The 11,924-nt window shown below is 35.2% G+C and overlaps 1 protein-coding gene across 1 annotated transcript in view; it reads left to right on the top strand.

Moving 5' to 3' along the window:
- Window positions 1-1,458: 1,458 nt before the first annotated feature.
- The window catches only part of Fut8 (fucosyltransferase 8 (alpha (1,6) fucosyltransferase)), a gene marked incomplete at its 5' end in the record, with an annotated part of 233,529 nt that continues 223,063 nt past the window's right edge, over window positions 1,459-11,924 (top strand). Inside the window, 1 exon segment of the mRNA XM_013521985.1 lies at window positions 1,459-1,553.

Genomic DNA, 11,924 nt, shown 5'->3' with positions numbered 1-11,924 from the left:
TTCCAAAGGCTCTTGAACCACATGGTCAGGTATAGTCACAGCAACGACCCCACTCCTCTGGTACCAAATTCTGTCTTGGTTACTTTTTTCTTGTTGCTGGGACAAAATACCTGACACCCAAAATTAAGGAAGGAAAGGTTTATTTTGCTTATAGTTCGTGGAAGTTTCAGTCCGTACTTGGCAGATTATAAGGCAGAGTGGCATGTTGCAGAGGGCTACATCTCAGGGCGGCAGCACACAGCTAAGCGGCAAGCACCCACCAGGGCGGAATGGGGGAGGAATGCCCCCAAGCAGCTTCTCCCTCTCCCTTACATATGCAAACTATCCACTCCAGGGCGGGTGCAGCTCTCACACCCATATTCAACTCTAATAGCTTGCCCCAAGTTTGCATGAAGCTTTGGAGGGGACGCACAGACATAAACCATAACAGGTAGATTAGTTTTAATTGGTGGTAGTGTTTCTATGTTCTAATTCTCTAAAATAGGTTTTAGTAGGATTTTGTGTCTATGGAAAAAAAATGCTCGCAACTAATAATGTCAATCAGAAAATAATCTCATGTAACATGTTAGTAAAGTAAATAACAGAAAGACATTTCCATAGAAAGTATTGTATTTATGTGATTCTTGGAGTTTTATATCCAAGTGACTTGCAAAACATTATATCTGCAGTGAACACTTGATGTGTAAATCTTTACTAAGACTGTTTACTTGTTGGCTCATCATATTAATTTCTGCTGGGGCAAATATGGTACTAGATAATGGGGAGAAAGGAGGAGATAGAATCCCTCCTTTACTACATGAAATGGTACTTACATAATTTAGAAAAATATTCTAGCAGCGATTAATGGAGCACAATAATTACATCCGTTTTCAGACAGAATTTCAGAGGAGCCTGGCTTTTGAGAAAGTTGATAGATGTGCTTTGATTCACAAAGAGGATAAGGGAGAAAATGTCCCTGTTCCAAAAAAGAAAGAATGGTGTATTTTAGGGTGACAGCTGAGACTCATAAACTTGTTTTGTGGAAGCAAGTAGATTAAATTGGCATGAGTGGAAGTGTGTGTGGAAGATAGTAAGCTTTGGTAGGTTGTAGAGCTAATTGGTACGTGGGGAATGTAGACATCAATCTGTAGTCTAAAGGAAAAAGACATTGTCGATTGCCCTATATGTTAAACAGTACAGAAAATGAAATAATTTTGTGATAACAAACAAATTCTAAGGATGCAGACTTACTTTGAGAGAACTATGAAGCAAAGTAAGACTGAGTTTGGGTGTAATTTGCAAAATGAAAACCTATTCCTTGTTGACATTTCAAAAGCATTGCTTGCAGAATGGGTGAATGTACAAGTGAATTTACATTTATGACTGGATATATAAAGGAAAATAAAAGGTTTTAAAAATATATTAATGATAATTGAAATTTGATTAGGGTTGATACCGTTTTTTTTTTTTTGGTTCCAGGTTGCTGCTTTGGTAAGAGAACATCAGTGACTGATGGTGTTTTCATTCAGCGTAAAGTGCTTTATTGCCTTTATGGATTGACTGAACAAATTCAGGTTGGTACATTTTATGGACAGTACTTCTCTGTTTACATTTTGAGAAGTGAAAAATTTTGTTTAAAGCTATATGTAGGTATCAGTGAAGTAAAAGATGAAATCAGTCTAGATTTTTTTGAGTTGTATTTAGTTAAGAAACATTTTTGATTACTTACTGTGTATAATCTGTACTGTGTAAAATGAAAAATATTTTACTTCATTTCTAATAATTTTATACTTCAAAATTTCAAACTGAATAAAACTAGTTGTAGCTAAATGTGGTACACTGAACTTTGGTATCATGTGGCTTATTTGGTGTGGAAAATAAAGTATCCTAGCTTTTAAAAGTATTCTTGTCCACATTTTATTCATACATGAACATTTTATTTTTAGTGCTGAATCTATGAGTTTTGACAAATATTCATCACCATAGTTAAAACAGTTCCATGACCATCCAGATTCCTTCATGTTGTCTCTTTGTCGTTAACTTCTCCTCCCATCCCAATCCCTGGCAACCATTCACTGGTCTGTTTTCTGTTCCTGTAGTTTATCCAGTATGTCATGGACATGGAACCATGTAGTATACAGCTTTTAGTGTCTGTCTGTTTGGTTTTATTAGCACATGTCTGCGGTACATAATGTTTACGTTCCTTGTGTGGAGTTGGTACACGTACTCAACACATCTTAATTCCTTTTATCATCCTCTTTGACTCCATTCCTTCCTCTCCCTCCATCTCTTGATTCCCTTCCTATTTGAGAGAGATCTATCTCTCTACTTTCTATTCTTTTACTTTGGTCTTTATTTATAACTTGGGTTTCTCTTGCATTTGAGGTTCATTCATGTTCCTATGTTCGTCTGCAGTAGTTCTGTTTTTATTGAGGGGTAGTGTTCCAGTGTATGAGCTATCACACAGTTTGTTCACTGATTGATGGATATTTTGTGCTTTTAAAGTTTTGGTGATTATAAAGCTGCTGTAGTCATACATTTAAAAAACATCATTCTATACTCTTTATTTAAAAAGTAATTTTTTGTTGTTAAAAAAAGATGACATGGACTTGACTGGACTAGGGTTGCATTTCTTTTTAAAAATGTCACTCAGAAGTAACCAGAAAAAAAAACTTAGCAGGTATGTGACTAAGAAAATGACCTGCTAGTTATAGTCATTTTGTATATAGAAAAAGAAGTGATACAAAACTTAGAAAGGGGGGTATATTTGAATTTGTGGTATTTCCCGATTTTTCCAAAGTCAGTAACTTTCTATAATGGTAAATGAGAAATATACAGGTAGGGTTATACAGTTAAACCTCACATAGACAGTTTCCCAAAGTTACATGTTTTTAAAATGAACTTATAAGAATTCTCGTATTGTAAAATTTTACTTAAAGAGGGCACAGATTGAGCATTAAAAGTCAATTTAAAATTTCTTAGCTGAGTGTTTGGTATGAAAAGGAATGGATACTGTTGTGTGGTGGGGAAATTAGTGATCTGCCTTCCTCAAAGCTCGGGAGGGAGAAGCCAGGAGAATTGCTGTCAGTTCAAGGCCAGCCTGGGTTTATAGTTAAAGGACAGCCAGAACTGTTAGTGGGACCCTGTTTCAAAAAACAAAGGTAGCTTGAAATATTTGAATGAATATTTACAAGGAATTAGTTCATTATTTGCTTCAGAAACAGGTATTGAAAGTATATGTTGGGGCTGGGGATTTAGCTCAGTGGCACAGTGCCTGCCTGGCAAGCGCAAGGTCATGAGTTCGATTTCCGGTGCCAAAAAAAAAAACACAACCAAAAAACCAAAAATCAAGAAAGTATATCTTCTATTGGAGACCCATTCCATGTCCCAGTTATCAGGGACCCCTGCAGTAAGTCCCCAATCTCTTGGCAAATGTTAATGGCACACGTGAGAAGAAAGAGCAAGAGAGGAAATAGTTGCAGGCGTGGCTCAAGGGCAGGACAAGAACAAACTCTGGATGTCCCCTAGTCTCAGTTTATAATTTGTGGTCCTCAGCAGTCTTGTTCTGACTCAAAGGCTGTACGTTAAGCTGTTTTCTTGTTTCTGAAACTTTATAGATGAATTCCATTAGTTTTATAGTATCTGTGGATCCAATAGTTTGTTATAGTGTGTTCTCAAGTGGGCAGTGTCTTTTAAATGGGCAAAATTTCTCTATTTTAGCCAGAGTCAGTGCATTAAAAGGAGTTTCTGAGACAGAATATAGGTTGAGCATTCCTAATTGGAAAATCCAAAATCCAAATGCTCCAAAATCTGAACATCACATAACACCACTAGCAGAAAATTATATGCCTGGCTTCATGGGGCAGGTCATAAGCAGCATACAGGCACATAAAAATGTTGTATAAAATTACGTTTAGGCTATGTGCACAAGGTATAGATGAAACAAATAAGTTTTGTGTTTAGACGTGGGTCCCGTATTCAAGATATCTCATTATGTATATGAATGTAGTCCAAAATTTGAAATTATCTGAAGTCTGAAACATTTCTGATTCCAAGCATTTTTTGATAAACGATGCTTATTAGTTCTTCATTGGACAGGTGTAATCCAGAATCAAGATATTGTTATACTCACAAGTTATGATTTCTTCAGGATTAGAGCTATTTCTTTGGTGAATGTCATATTAACCACTTAAGTTATTTGGCATAACTTTTGAATGCAACTTCAGAGACGTCATAACTGAAAGCCAATATAATAGAAAGATATGAATAACTAACACGTTGAAATAATAGATTTTTATTGGCCAAAGACCTTGGAGTAAGTATTTAGGGCAAATATATATTTCTTAAAGTGTATTAGAATTTCACGTACACACACACACACACACACACACACACACACACACATTTATATATTTCTAAATTTTCAAACAGATAATTGAGCTCCTTGAACGTCGTTTGCAATTTTGGTATTTTCTAAAGGAACTGTTTTATAGCAGTATTACTACTTAATCTCAACTTCATCAGGCTACTTGAAAGTTCATTAAAGCACCTTATATTTGTGGATTCTCCCGGAATGGCAGGGCAAGAAAATAAGAAGTGAATTTTCTGAAAGGATGAGAAAATAGACTTCTTGTAACATTTTTATGTAAAATGGACCCTTAATGCCTTTTTTGTAAATAGAAAAGTATAGGTCCAGAGAGGTGACGTGATGCGCTTTTAATCATACAGCTGCTTAGAAACATGTAGTGTAATACTCATTTTACTCATCACCCTATCTTTTTATCCTGAGATCACTGCTTTATGGGTTGAGATAAAGTTAAACTCCTCAATTTAATACAGTTTACAAAACTCAGGTTTACTTTAAGTTTACTTAAAGTTAATTTATTTTAACTAATTTACTAGTTTAAGTTATTTTAAGTTGCTTTTAAGTTAAAATAGGCCACAATTTAAATGGTTTAAGATATTTTACTTTTGAAATATATGCTGATACTGAATATACAAATAGAAAAATAGAACAAATTACCTTGTATTTTGTAACAGCCTCAAAACGTTTTGATAAATGACTTTAGAATTTGTTAGCTTTTCGTCACTGTGGAAGGATACCTGAACAGACAAAGTGGAAAAAGTTTACGCTGACTCATGGTTTCAGGTGTTGCTGTCCCCAGTCAGCTAGCTCCATTTCTTTTAGGCCTATGGCAAGGTAGAGACATCAAGTTGCAAAGCTGCTTACTTTATGGCAGCCAGGAAGCAGACAAAGAGAAGAGGGATTTGAACAAGATAGAACCCCCAATGCATACCCTCAGTGATCTTTTACCTGGGCCCCACCTTCTGGCAACCAGTTCATCTATGAACCCATCAATGGGTTAATCCTGTTGATGAGATTCGTGCTTTCATGATCTGATCATCTCTGAATATTGTGGCTTTGGGGATCAACCTTCAAAACACGAATCTTGGAGGGATACTTCATATTCAGATTATAAGAGAATTCTAGTTTAAAATCCATCCTAAAGTGAGGAGTTATATTTTATTTTATAGGATTTCATTTATAAAAGTATTAATAGGTATAATTGGTAAGGTTCAGAACTACTAATTTGTTTTATTTTATTTTTAGGAGGGGGTACCAGGAATCGAACTCATGACCTTGCACTTGCCAGGCAGGTGCAGTGCCGTTGAGCTATTTCCCCGGCCCTGTTTTTTTTATGAACATTACGTGGCCTAGAAAATTAGTATAGAATTTATTCATGACATTATTCTGTAAGTATAAAAATAAAGATTCGAATGTATACTTACTTTGCAGTATTTGATTAATAATCACATTATAAGAAATGTTAATTTATACAGATTAAAGTGACTTGATTTATACAGATTTTTGAGAGAAGAAAGTGTTCCATTTTGTTATGTGTTTCCCTCCTGAAACATCACTTACTCACGTATTACGTCAACTTCATCCTGAGTCTCTTAAAAATCTTTTAGCCTTTTATGAAAGGGAAATAGATATTGAAGAAATAGATATTTCTCTTGAGCCTGATGGGTTTCCTGTGTTTCTGCATATCTGCTTAGCAGAAGCATTGACAGCTTTTATGGTAGTGGCTGTTTTTTTCAAGAAAATCTATATAAGCAGTTTAGAAAGGAGCATCTCTGTTGGAACAGAGGATGGATTTCCTTGCTGTCCAGCATAATTAAGTAATTCCTCTGGAATAAAGGTTGGGCATATTTGCTTTCGTTCCATTAAATTATTGGAATTTCTTAAGCTTGGGTTTCTTGTCCATTGTGCGTGTAGCTGGCACTTGGTTCTCCTTCCAGTGATCCTTAGGAATTAGAGCTTGGGGAGCTAGTGCATGATATTTTGGCTAGTGTTATTGTTGTGAATAGTAAACTAGTCTTTGTTTTGGACCTAGAAGCATCATATCATCTGCCACAATTACTTGATAGTAGTTCAACAAATATAACTAACACATCCTATTGATTTTTTTTTAAAGCTGTTTGTTGCTTATTGTGGTAAGGGAGAACACCACCGCCTTGACAGACCTTAACTAATTTTATAAAGAAGCAAAGTCAAAATTTAAGTGAGAGAAAACAAGGATTTTTATTTTATTATGTACAATAAAAAGTCAAAACTATATTCCAGAGGGTGCTGGTAGTCACTCAGTACTTGAAGTTAAGAGTCTTCCTGTATGTAGTGCTTTAGTTAGACATAAAGTATAACAACTTTTTACAGTGGGCATAGGCAATTGGAAGACTATCATTAGATGTCATAACAGTAGTGTTTGACATTAGAAGATATGCTTGAATATAGTTTGGAGTAATCCTGTAGCAGTACCTGAAATGAAGGGGTCAAAATGTAGAAACTAAATGTACAAGTATAATCATAATAGTAAAAAGATATACTTCTGGATCATATTTTCTATTCACACTTCCCATTCTTCAATGAAAAGAATAGGTGAATGTTTTTACTTTTTTTTTTTTGGTCTTTTTGAGGCAGGGTTTCACTATGCAGTGCAGGCTGGCCTTGAACTCACTTCGTTGCCCAGGCTGGCCTCAACCTTGCAGCAGTCCTCCTGCCTCAGCCTCTTCAATGCTGGGATTACAGGCTTTACTCTGTAGTCTTAATGCTCAAGTTACCTGTCTTCATCAGAAAGAATAACTTGACATTTGATGATTGCTGGGAAAGCTGGTTGTTTTTTAGGGGAGAGGTGGGGATAGCTGATCATCCAGGCTTGAATGAAGCTCTGTTTCTTTGCAGTTTTACTTCCTTGTTTTAGACTATACTGATATCATCTGTAAAATGAAGTTACTCCAGATTGTGAGAAGTATTTTGCAGTTTCAGAGAATTGGATACTGGCAAAGATTAAAAAGTAGGGGTTGGGTATGTATGATTTCTTGCAGTCTGGAGTCTTCACATTCTATATTGTATGTATCTTGTTGCACTCATAGATACTTGAGAAATTATAGGAATTGTACCCCAGCCCCAGTCACCCCTACAGCACCATAGGGAAAAAAGGAAGGAAGAAAAACCATACATTTCTTTTTCTTGAGCATTTATACTGAATTAATGTATTACTGTGTAAGTTGCCTAGTTGAAATTTTTTTTTAAAGTAGGTTTTATTTCTTAGAGTAGTTTTAGGGCAGGGATATAGCTCAGTGGCACAAGCACCTACCTGGCAAGTGCAAGGTCCTGAGTTTGATTTCCGGTACCAAAAGAAAAAAAAAAAATAGAGTAGTTTTAAGTTTATAGGACAATTGGAATAGAAACACATTTTCTCTATGTACTTCCATGAATCCTGCAACACTGTTATAATTGCTTCTTAGATTCCAGAATTTGTTAGTCTTTTCTTTGTGGGATTTTCTGCTTAGATGATTATATCATCTGCAAGGTGTTTTAATAAAGCTATAGGCAGTTTTTTCCTTCTCAATGTGCATCTTTCATTATCTGTTTCTTTGTCTTATTGCATTGACTGGGATGTCTAATACGATACTGAATACGAGTAGGAATAAGAATAGAGAAATCCTTATTTTGTTCCTGATCTTAGGTGTGATGTTTGCGGTAGCTGTTTTGTAGATATTCCTTATTAAGTTAAAGAAGTTTTACTCTATTCCTAGTTTCCTACTTTTTATTCATGAATGGGTATTGAATTTTATTAGATACTTTTTATGAATCTATTGATGTGACCATAAATTTTTCCTGTTTCCTGGATTACATTAATTGATTTTCACATGTTGAACCTGTTTATATACTTGTATTAGATCTTACTTGGTTGTGATATACAGTTTGATTGCTAATTTTTTTGAGGGCCTTTGCTTCTGCTTTCATGGGAGATAATGGTTTACAGCTTTTTTTTTTTTCTTTTTCTTTGCATGTATTTTCTATTTTCCTAAGGTAGAAGCTTAGATTATTTCTTTGTTCTTTAAATATTTACTTGTTTTGCAGTACTGTAGATTGAACTCAAGGAACACTAAGCTACATCCCCCAGACTTTTTTTGAGACAAGGCCTTCCTATCTTGTCGAGGCTGGCCTTGTACTGTGCTTGTGATTCTCTTGCCTATGCCTCCTGAGTAGCTGGGATTACAGTTTTTCTTCTTTTCAAGTACAAGCATTCAGTGCTGTACATATTTTCTTTAAGTATTGCTTTGCTGTATCCCACACATTTTGGTTTTATTTTTATTTGAATTTAGTTTAAAATATTTAATCTCCAAATGTAGGGTTTCCCAGCTATCTTTCTGTCCTTTTACAGATTTCTAGTTTAATTCCATTGCAGTGTGAAAGCTTACTATGATGTCCATTTTTAGTGATGCTAGGGATTGAACCTAGGTGTCACACCTGCAAACTGAGGGAGGAGTGATTTATTTCTGTTCACAATTTGTAGAGGTTTTAGTCCATAGTCAGCTGGCTCCAAGGCAGGGTAGCATGGCAGAGAATTGCTCATGGCATGGCAGACAGGAAGCAGAGAGAGATCAAGAGAGGAGGGAGGGAGATACACTCTCCCAGGCCATACTCTACTGACCCGCCTCCTCCAACTATGCTTTACTTCCTAACGTCATATTTAGTTATAAATTCATCAGTGGAGTAATTCACTGGTGTGTTAGTGAAGGTGTGTTTCATGACTGAGAATGTGGTCTTGCTTGGGGAAAAGCTCCTCATGAACTTGAAAAGAATGTTTCTTCTACTGTGTTTTGGATTAAAATATTCTATAAAGTCAATTAGATCTAGTTGATTGGTGGTGTTATCAGGTCTATAATATTGTTTTCTTTTATCAATTACTGTATTAGTGAATACATACATTTCTTCTTGCAGGTCTATCAGTTTTTACTTCATGAACTTGACACTGTTGTTAGGTGCAAATATGTAAGGATAGTAACATCTTTTTGGCCAATTAACCCTCTTATTATGTGATTCCATTCTTTATTGCTTATAATTTTTCTTGCTTTGAAGTCTGGTCTGTCTGAAATTAATACAGCTATTCCAACTTCCTTGTGATTAGTTTTACCATGGAATATCTTTCTCGACTCCTTTTTCATTTATCTTTATCTTTATTTAGAGCCAGGTACTTTTGGACAACATTTAATTGGGTCTAGTCTTTTGATCTCCTCTAACAATCTCTGTATTTTAATTGGTATACTTAGACTGTTGATGTTTAAAATAATTACTATATAGTTGGATTAAAGTTACCATATTTGTGACTGTTACCCATTCACTACTTTTTTTCTTTTTTGTTTACCACTCAGTTTCTTTCATTTTAATTGAGCATTTTATGTGATTTCATTTTCTCTCCTGTCTTACATCACGTATGCTTACAAAAAGTTTTTTTGGGGACTGAGGATGTGGCTCTGTGGTGAAAGACTTACCTTGCATTCATGAGGCCTTGAGTTTGTTCTCCAGCACCACCAAAAATATTTTCTAGTGGGTTCTCGTAGTTTGCAATTATATATTTACAACTAAACCACATTCACTTTTCAAATAATACTGTACTGCATCATGAGTAATAAGTACAAGTACTGAACAATAGAGTCTTCCATTCCTGTTTCCCGTTCCTCATAAGATTGCTGTCTTTTGTTTCATTTTCCCATAATCTGCAGTCACCCAATGTGTTGTAGGCTGAGCATTCCAATTGAAAATCTCAAATCCAAAATGGTCCTTTAAGAAGCTCTTTGAGTGCCTACATGATGCAACCAGCGGACGGTTTCACACCTGACCTGTGTGATTGGTCACAGTCAAAACATTGATCACTAAAAGTACTGTATAAAATTACCTGTAGACTGTATGTATAAGGTGTATTTAGATGTAAGTTCCTTCCTCAAGATATCTCATTATGTGTAAATACTGTATTCCAAAATCTGAAAAAATCCAGTGTACCCCAGATAAGGTGTAATCAACCTGTATTATTATTTTGAACAAATTACTATCTGATAGATCAGTTTAGAATATGAAAAATAAAAGATTTAATTTTACCTGTATTTATTATTCCTCCTTTATTTATATGATCTAAATTTTTTTTTAAACCTGTGTAATATTCCTTGTCTCCAAATCACTTCTTTTAACATTTCTTGCAAGGAAAGTCACCTGATTTTTATTTACTTCAATGTTTGTTTGAGAATGCCTTTATTTCTTCTTCACTTTTAGGGGATAATTTTGCTGGGTACCCAATTCTAGTTTGATGTTTTTCTCTTTGAACACTTAAGTATTTCACTTCCTTTTTTTGATGGCATGATTTCTGAAGAGAAAGTGTGAAGTAATTACCATTTTCCTATGTGAATAAGGTATTTTTCTCTTGCTTATTTCAGTATTTTCTCTGAATCGAATTTTTAATATCATATACCAGTGTGTAAGTATTTTAGTGTTTCTTCATTTGATATTCTTTGAAATTCCTGTTTCCTTGTCTATTATTGGACTTTTTTTTATTACTATAATATTGCTGATTTGTAGCATTTTCTCTTCATCTTTGTAATAATTCTAAAATCTGCCGTATCTGAGTCTGTTTTTGAGGAAGGCAGGCTTCCTTCCTTTCCCCTTTCCTCTTTTCCCTTCTCTCCCTCTTTCTCTCCCTCCCTCTCTCCCTCCCTCCCTCCCTCCCTCTGTGTGTGTGTGTGTGTGTGTGTGTGTGTGTGTATGTGTGTGTGTGTTCGGCTTTAATGATGCCATATAATTTTTTGGATAGACATACCATGTGATGTTTTATGTTTATCTGGCTAAGAGCTAGGCTGTGTTTTTTGTTTGCTGTACCTGTGGTATCAGAAGCTAAAATTTCTCTAGTGTCCTTGTTTTTGTCTTCTCTGTTGTCTGTGGATTTTTGTAGAGTATCTTTAAATAGGGTCTGAGATTGCAGTTCTTCAATTTGTAAGCCTTACTATGGTACAGGAATTATTAATGCAGTGGTAAGGAGAGAGGGATGAGGGAAAGTTCTACAGTCCTGTCATTAGGTCTCAGTCTGTTGTGTGAGTCTGAACTGGGTGTTTCTTCCCTTAGGTTATAGAGTAGATGAGGAGCTGGGAATTTTCTTCCCCCTAGGTTGGTCAGGCATTGGAAAACCCTAGTAGGTAGGCTATGTAAAATCCCAATTGGCTAGGTTCAGATAAAGTAATTTCCTTTTTTAGGAAGGCCTTTTAAGAAAAATAGAACTATGGGCATATTTGAGAATGCTTCCTTCCCACTGCTGCATTTGAGGGAATTTTTCTGACCTTCATAGTGAGCACCTGATTAGCACTCATGGAGGTGAAAATTAAAATATTGTGGGGGCCCTTCTTTTTTTTTTAATTCAAAAAAGTAAAAGAACAAAAATATATCAACAAACACACATATGTTTACAAAATAACACAAGAACAATACAAGCAATACTGAAATTCAGACAAGGTGATAGGAAATTAACAATGGTTCTTGTATTACATATTGATTTCTTCAAAGTGGTTACTCAGGAAAACAAATACAGACACGTAAGATTGATCAAATAATT

Source organism: Chinchilla lanigera, unplaced genomic scaffold (assembly GCF_000276665.1).
Source record: "Chinchilla lanigera isolate Chin_1 unplaced genomic scaffold, ChiLan1.0 scaffold00065, whole genome shotgun sequence".
Classification (NCBI taxonomy): Eukaryota; Metazoa; Chordata; class Mammalia; order Rodentia; family Chinchillidae; genus Chinchilla; species Chinchilla lanigera.
The sequence above is the reverse complement of the archived record's forward strand: the minus strand, read 5'-3'. Positions and strand labels throughout refer to the sequence as shown.